The sequence below is a fragment of the Ischnura elegans genome, chromosome X, assembly GCF_921293095.1.
Source record: "Ischnura elegans chromosome X, ioIscEleg1.1, whole genome shotgun sequence".
NCBI lineage: Eukaryota > Metazoa > Arthropoda > Insecta > Odonata > Coenagrionidae > Ischnura > Ischnura elegans.
In genome coordinates this window covers 62,876,134-62,885,066 of record NC_060259.1, presented here as the reverse complement: position 1 = coordinate 62,885,066, position 8,933 = coordinate 62,876,134, and positions in this window count along the sequence as shown.

Genomic DNA, 8,933 nt, shown 5'->3' with positions numbered 1-8,933 from the left:
TTCATCATGGATCTCCAATTTCGAAAATAGAAATTTTGATACTACTTGCCCATTGACCAATTAGTACTACCGAGAACATTTATTGATTATAATGTAATTCAAATATGTAGCCATTTAGAGTGGACACCTAGGTGAAGGGTGGCAATTAATTACATAAAATAATGGTACCAAGTCATACCTTGCACTCAAAACTCATGCGAATACAGACGGCGAAACTACTATTAGGAATCAGTTCCTAAAATGCTACTAGGTAACAGGAATTTATTCAGGCTGGGATTCATGTGGCGGCTGGAGGTAAAACCTAATCATACGCAAAAAGTTTATAAGGGGATTGATTGGCAATTAACTTAAATTACGAGATATTCCGGAATGATAAATGAGGATATGTATACATCTTCTTAAGGTTTCACTCCCTATTGAAATTAAGTCTTGAAAAACATCATTAAGATTACATTTTCGTATATTCCGAGTTTGATATGGTTTAATAACATATGTGTAAGATGATTCTACTTTCCCCGTGTTCCCTATCAATGAAAACGGTGTCCTTATTACTGAATTCGACGATTATTTGTGAACTGGCAACAAATTGTATTTTTATTAATAGGTAAGTAAAGGGAAAATAAGAAGTTATTATATAATTGTAGAATAAAATAAGCTTAAAATACTGTACCAATTAGGGAATCTACCGATTCGATCGATAGATTTTTCTTCCTCATAGGAAAATCTACTAGGATTGGTAGCATATTAATTGCGTAAGCTTGGTTTCGCTGTTAGTAGGGCCCGCCCGCCTTTGTGACGGTGCGGGATTCCTCGTCCCCTCCCTTCCTTTCCTATCCTTCCCCTGGAGGTGTCGTCGGGCTCTCATCGCGGCGATGCCTCCCTTCCTTTTTCCTTCCTCTGTCCTCCCCCTCTCGAGAGGCACGGGCGTATAAGTCTCAGACTTGGTTCCCGGTCCTCGAGAGGTATCCTGGCGGGGCCCGCCCTGGGACCCCCGAATCCACTGTACCAATTAGGGGGTGTCCTTAAATAACAATGTGAATTTGGATTACAGAAAAGAAAATCTGGATTTTCTTGAAAATTTGTAATTACAAAAAAATAGTTCCAGGATTTATCGTTAATGAATTGGAGAGGCTTTGTTGTATCCCACCAATTTATTTTTAGGTATGACTAGTTCCGACCCAGGGGCGTCATCATCAGGTACCTACCGCCGTGCTAAGTTTTCAGCAGCATGCAACAAAGTTTCTCATTTCATTAAAGTTCAAATGAACTTCCATAAAGTTGAGCCTGAGATTAGATATAATCTAGGATTTATGTTCAAAATACTCATGAAAATGAATTGCAAAAGAAATGGAACTTTCATCAACGATCGATATTAGTGAATATAGAACGAAGCACACATAATAACAAAATGGAGCTTTGATTCTGAATTGCTTACTTAGCCCGCCATAAAACTCAATCAAAATCCTTTTACTTGAATCGCGATAGTCCTTGATTCAGCTGATTAACACACTTCACATCACATTGTGCATATTGTAAATTATTTGAGATGTTAAATTTGCGAAAAATTATGATGAACATATTTCCTATAATGCCGTTTAATTTTTCATTTAAATGGTATCCATCACTGGAATTGGATATCTAATGGACCATCCATATCTGGTGCTGTGGTGCAAGGCCAATGCAAAAATAAGTTTTTAATGTCTATTTTACTGAAATGCATTAATATTACTTATAGACTAGTGTAAGGATTAATAAAATATCCCTAAGAAAGCCGAAAAACTCACTATTATTCCAAAAATATTTCTGGGGTGGGCCACCGCACCTCCCTATTACCCTGGTGGGTATGCTATACCTCCAGACACCCTAGTATTAGTTGCGCCTAAAATCCTTCCTTGCCTTAATTCCTAGCTACACCCCTGCCTCAACCTAATCAGCGCTCACGCCAGTAACGGATACAGAAAAAACTCAACGGGGGGGCGTAAAAGATATTTTGAGCTACCTTTACTTTAATCGTTATGAAAAATAATCAATGTTACAATTGTGGTTCTGCAATGTTCGGCAATGCGGGCAGTCCCACAAGAGGGCCCGCGCCCCCCATATTAGCCATTGGCTCAAGCTTCATTCTCCGAGTGAGCTTTTTTTTGACTTTTTAGTGTATTTTACACTACTTTTGGTAAGAGCGAGTTTTTTAAAACTTGTATTTTGTTTTTATTTGCTGCTTTTCGTGGTGAATCATGCAATCGATTGAACCAGCGCTGTTTAAGACATTTCTCCCAAAACATTAAAGGAATCATGCAAGATTTCCCGTCAGTGGCCTGAGAATAACGTCATCTTCCGAGAAATAAAATGTCCATATAGAAATTTAATTAGTTTATAAGACCACAATGGAACAAAGTTTCCAATCGCTGGTTTCTGAATATTTTATTGCCATCAGAAACAGGCAAGTGTGCAAAAGTTTGAGCCGATCCGACAGTGGGAAGTGGTTTACAAATAAATTACAATATATCACTCATGAAGCAGATAAAAAACGAAGCAAATTAAGAAAAAGGACTATATCAGCACGGTCATCATTCTTGGTCCCGCTAGAAGCCTAAGAACTGATAGAGGTCCCTGATTATTTATAATAATAAAGTAGAAATGTATCAATCGAGGTCTTCAACAGGTTAGAAGGACGTAACGTAAAGGTAAAGTGCGATTAATTATCACTGCGTTTGCAGGAATTTTGGCGCAGAATATCGCCCATCTGGTCAGTGGTGTAGCTGAGCTTTCAGGAGTCACAGATAAATGAAATTGGATCTTAACCCGGTATTCGATCTTTTTTCCTCAATTCACTCTCGGCTTTCAAGTTAAAATACCATCCCTATTTACATGTTGCGGTATGGTATTTGGAGGAGGCGATCTACAGCAGAGGTCATAAGCGCCATGAGGGAAGGGTATGGAAGGAAGGGTGGAGAGAAACCCGGCGTCGGCATTAGTCTGCTCCTCACGAAAAGTGCCAAGGGGACCATCACGGCTTAATGTCCCATCCGACGGACGGAGTGTTGAGCTAGAAATGTCCTCCACTTAACATTCAAGCAGGGATAGGGCAGACTCTGAAAGTTATCTGCCACCGCCGGGCATTGGACCCGAGCCAGGGGCGCCGCCTTATAAAAAATATTGGGGGGCCCATATCGGAGGTCTTGCCCCAGGAAGAGGTTAAATTGAAAGTGTGTCGCAGCACCGAAACACTACCATGAATCACACCACTTGATTCAGCAGGTTAACTAGTTAATCTGCTTAACCTTATAATTATTTGTTTCAACACTCATTGTTGAATTTATTTTAAAAGGTAACTATCGTCAAGCATGGGAAATAAAAATCACCAATACATTTTTGTGATTTCACAAAGCATAATATAACTTAATTATTTTCTTGAATTATTGAGGGGGCTCCGCCCCCCCAAACGAATCTTTGAGGGGGCTCGGGCCCCCTCAGGCCCCATGGAGTCGGCGCCACTGACCCGAGCCCACGGGACATGTTACACATAATTTGCATTGGAGATGGACGAAGCAGAAAAGCAGCGAGGAAATTTAAAACGTGACTTGTGAGGACAGCAAGCTGCAGAAGCCGATTAGGAGGAGGCAAGGAGTATGGACGGTGTTATATGCACCAGTAGGGTGGTCCTAGCTAAGCTCCTGCCTCAACCAAATAAGAGCTCACGCCAGTAACGGATACAGAAAATATTCAACGGGGAGGGGGGCGTAAAAGATATTTTGAGCTACCTGTACTTTTATCGTAATGAAAAATAATCAAGTTACATGGAAAATTTAAGATAACATCATTTTAATTAATCCTTATTTTTAAAGTTTTCGAATTTCTTTTGGGACGCCCCCCAGTTTTGTTCCATTTGGTGAGAAAATAAATCATGAAAATTATTTTTGCAATCGGATACCGGGAAAACATGCCGCATCGCGCTTCAAGTTTTGAAATTTTGGTATTTTTGGGTGTTATTCGGATATAACTGAAGATGATGTCACTTTCGGATTATTCTACCACTTTTTTGTCTTCTATAACGACTCGTTAGACATTGTCAGAGAATCACCTCAAACTTCTTTCATGTCTGCCCTTTGGTTCCCGAGATATCGCACCGAGAGTGAGCGCGCGCCACTCCAGTCAAACACTCTGGATGGCACGCAGGTTGCATTCTCTCAATTTTTAAAAATCGTTCTCACTCGTCGTAAAAGCATAAAATTCTTTAGGTGAACTTTAAACGTCCTCAATATAACTTTGAATGTTATATTTATCAATATTTATTAACAAAACGGGCTTATTAGCAGTGATGCAGATGTGATTAGCAGATTCTCCATATCTAAATCTTATATTGCACCAGTGCACCACGGGGAGAGTGACCGAGAGGACTTTGAGTAAAGGAGGACTGGCGGTTAATGGGAGACGCGGCCGTCCCCTGTAATTTCTGGAAAAATTGAAAATATGGTAATGTTGACGATGAATCTCCGATGCAAGTTTCTATTTTACCAGGTTAACGAACAATGGGTAAACATTAGTGATGGATATCTGAAAGTCACTTGTTTACGCAGTGGCGCAGCGAGGGTTTTTTTTTTGGGGGATAAACCCCCCCCCCACAGAGCTCAGACAATTTTTTGAGTTTAATCCATTTTATTTAATTGGATTAATATTACTTATAGAATAGTGTAAGAATTAATAAAATATCCCTCAGAAGGCCGTAAAACTCACCATTTTGAACCATTTATCTTAATTTTTTCCGGCGAAGGGCCCTCGCACCTCCCGCTTACCCTGGTAGGTATGCCAAACCCCCAGACCCCCCAATATTAGTTGCGCCTGAAACCTCCCCTAACCTTAATTCATAGCTGCGCCCCTGTGTCTACGCATGTCAGACCTCGAGACGAATTATTACTAAGTCATGACGGAAAGTAATGAAACAAGCCAAAACAACGACCTTATTCTACTCCTGAACAAACCTGGGGGTTTTAAGACTGAGTGGGAATGGTTACTCCTTCCTTCAGAATACTCCTTGACTGATTAAAATGACTCTAATTATGATGAAATATTAATTATTTCATGGAGGTATTCGTAGCTCCTTTTATGAATTATTTGTGTTTCTTCCGAGAAACGCCCCAGGAAGGAGGAGCAAAATGTCGAAAAATGACTTAATGGCTCACCCATAGCTTCATTTGAGATGAACTCTACCCTCACCTGGCAAGCAAACCCAGCGGCGGGTTTCAGGACATTTCTGTAATTATTTTTCGTATTTCCAGGAAAAATTGAAAAATAGGTAATCTTTAAGGTGGCTCTCCAATGAAAGAATTTATTTTACAAACTTAACAAACAATACAAAAATAGCTGATGAAAATCTAATTTTCTGCGCATATCAGACCTCAGACATATTTTCGCTGCGAGGTATTATATGCTACCAATGCGCCGCTGTAAGTAGTGAGGCCCCAAAACAACGACCTTAATCCACCCCTGATCGGTGAGACGGAATGATAAAAACAGGGAATAGGGACTACAATGAGAGCAATAGACTTCATGTCGACACCAGAAGAAAATGAACCCTTGATATCCACAACGGCGAATGCCTACTCGGCAGGAATTAAGGATGAATAGTTTTTTTATATCTGAGGGGATACTAAAGCTAATGCTTCGAATATTGTTCTACAAATCGATAAATATAGTAGAGAGTAAATCATATATTTATGGAGAAAAGCTGAATTGGTTCCTTCGGTAGCTCCGAAGATATATACACGAAGTGTCTGAAAACTTTTCTAAATGTACTTCAGCTGTTGTGGAATTTACGGCTTCAAAGCTAATGCTAAATTCTAATAAGGTGATGACTAATCTAGATTCGGAAAATTACATTTTTGAAAAATCCATTTTTTGACCCCCAAATAGTAGACGCATTGAAGAATTTGGCAACGCTGAAATAAATAGAAAATTTAGTTGCTCGACAATTTTTCCTCGGGTTTCAGACCAATTTGAAAGGGGTCGATTCAAGGACTTTTTGTCGGATATCTTCTCATTTGCCTCAAACATTTTTATGAATCAGCCTGACACATGGGCGTACCCAGCGAGGGGCAGGAGGGGGCAGCTGCCCCCCCTAGAAGCAAAAATCGCAAATGACTTTAAGGAAAATAATATTTTTTCAAGCAAATAATTTTAAAAACTAATAAAGAGCTGTTATAATCTCCTTAAAATGTTGATTTCAGTCACCTTTTCCATGCTTAAATCTTACCTACAACTTGAAAAACCATGGCTTGCCCCCCCACCCCCTAGTTTTCATCCTTGGTACGCCCGTCGCCAGTCAGTCAGTGATCGGTAGTGTTTTATAGTATTGTTACATCAGATTTCTTCCAAGACCTCTTTCTGTCTTTCAAATTACAATTCTCTTTCCTCGTCTCCTTTCTTTAAGATCTTTTTAATCCATTCTAACCCAGAGCTTTTTTCTGAGAGAAATCAAATTTCAAGATTTTTCATTTTGAAACCTTGAAAATTTTACACCCAATGATAATGAACCTGTCAGCTAAATGTTTCGTCATTAAAATTTACACTGCAAAATAATATTTAGTTTAGATATCTCCTTAATAGAGCTGAAAGTTTAAACATTTGTCGACATCACAAGTCGTTAATCCTCCAACATCAGTATTCATTTACCTAACATCCACATCAAATTACACATAAACATCAAATCAAAAACAGCAATCAAAACATAAATACCAAACTTTACAATATACTACCAGGCCACCCGGAGTTACTCGTGTAAGAGTTCCCAGATAAGTGGGAAACTTGGAACTTGGAATTCATGGTCACATGGCTGGATTTTTAGACACGCTGAGAAGCAACAATGAAAATTAACGATTTCCGTATAACGCGAACGGGAATAGCATATACCCCGCTCCACGAGATTGATCGTTATATATGCTCGTACGTGTGTAGGCCAAAGCGTCTTGAGAAGCTTAAGGTTGGATGGCGATATTTGGTGGAACTTGTTCGCAGGAAACATAATGAAATACACTTTTGTATGTTCCACAAGAGTTTTTAATCCCGACCTAGGTTTCGGCAGTACACACTGTCATTATCAAGGTGAATATACAAACATTTTGCGAGCTTATATAGCTTAGGGAGAGGGGGGTTAAGGCAGGGAGGAGGTGGTGATGGTGGGAGGGGAAAGCTAACGAGGAATAGTTTCCTCAAGGTCAGTAGGTTTACTTGCCGAGTCCAGCAGAACTGATAATAAAGGGGAGGAGTTGGAGGGGTACAAAAGGTCGTTAACCACCCTTACATTTTTGTTTCGACATGCTCTTAAAATTTCCAACTGCTCAAGAAAATCCATCTTTTTACCTTTACACACATTGTGGAGAACCTTGACATTGAAATCACTGCTATGGTTGCAGTCTAACAGATGTTTGGCAAAATTAGAGGTTGAATCGCCTCTTACCCAACACTTCATATGTTCATTTGTCCTAGTTTTTATGGCACGTCCGGTCTGACCAATATACACAGAATTACAATTAGGCTTATTGCAATACAATTTATACACACCTCTTGTGGAACATACAAAAGTGTATTTCATTATGTTTCCTGCGTCTTGAGAACTCATACAACATTAAAAAGGTTGTTACCGAGAGGATTATTAGGTAAGTGTAGTATCCTTTAAGTTAGATCACCCTTTGAATGAGAGAAGAGATGTGCCTACCCGGCAGGATGTCCACCCACAACAGTTGTATGACGTGACGTAACAATGAGAAAACGATGCAAAGGACGCACCGTACACCGCCAGAAGTATCACTGCGGACTTTGCGGGCATAAGATTCACCTACGCACTAATTTTGGTCGCAATCCGTGCAGCCGTATGGAAATGCACAGCGGACAGACAAAGAGACATCCTCTATTATAAATATATAAATAGACAAATATATTCATAGGATAGGAACACACAGAAAAAAGGCGAGGACAATGGTGCTGAGGATGGAAAAAGCCGGAAATCAGAGGGTTAAAACTCTAGCTTTTCATTTCTGATCTCCGTCTGATTTCCGGCTTTTTCCATCTAGCATCGCTGTCCGCGTCCTTTTTTCTACTGTCTTCCTATCTCTTTCTTTCCTATACCATGAATTTATTTGCATGCGTCGCGTGAATGAATGAAGGAGTAAACAGATATAGCTTGATGCCTACACCCATGCCTCAGTGGCGCAGCGAAGGGGACTTATGGGGGATAAAACCCCCCCAGAGCTCAGAGAAATTTTTAAGTTTAATCCATTTTACTTAATTTGATTGATATTACTAATAGAATAGTGTAAGTATTAATAAAATATCCCGTAGAAAGCCCTAAAACTCACCATTTTGAACCATTTATATTAAATTTCCGCAATTTACTAATCTCACGCCTACCGCTTATCCTGGTGGGTATTCCATACCCCCACACACCCGGTACTAGTTGCACCTAAACCCCCCGAGCCTTAATTCCTAGCTGCGCCCCTGCCATGCCTGGCATCAGTTACCACAAAGTGCTGGACCTCCGGGTGGGAGATCTTCATGTCCCTTTGACCCAGGATGCTCGGAACAGTTCTGGTCGACGCCTCCAAGCGCGGCCGGTTGGTATTCCCCGGCTGAGTGGGATTCCCTTGCTGAAAACGCGACCGGCAGCGGGGGTCGGTCGTGACGCATGGGCGCGAATAGGCGAAAATTGTGGACGCTGGGTGGGTAGGAGAGTTCGTGGAAGCGGAGGAAGAAGAGGGAGAAGAAAAAGTGCGAGGCGTAATCAAGGACGAGGCTGGCCGATAGGACGCCGGGAACCAAATGAACATCGGGGCTGAGAGACGAGTCTTGAGCGTCGAAGGAACGAAGGCAAAGGCCGCTGGGAGAGGTGCTAGAGGAGGGGATGGAGGGGAGGGGAAGAGAGGGGGCGGTTGGTCGGTTGG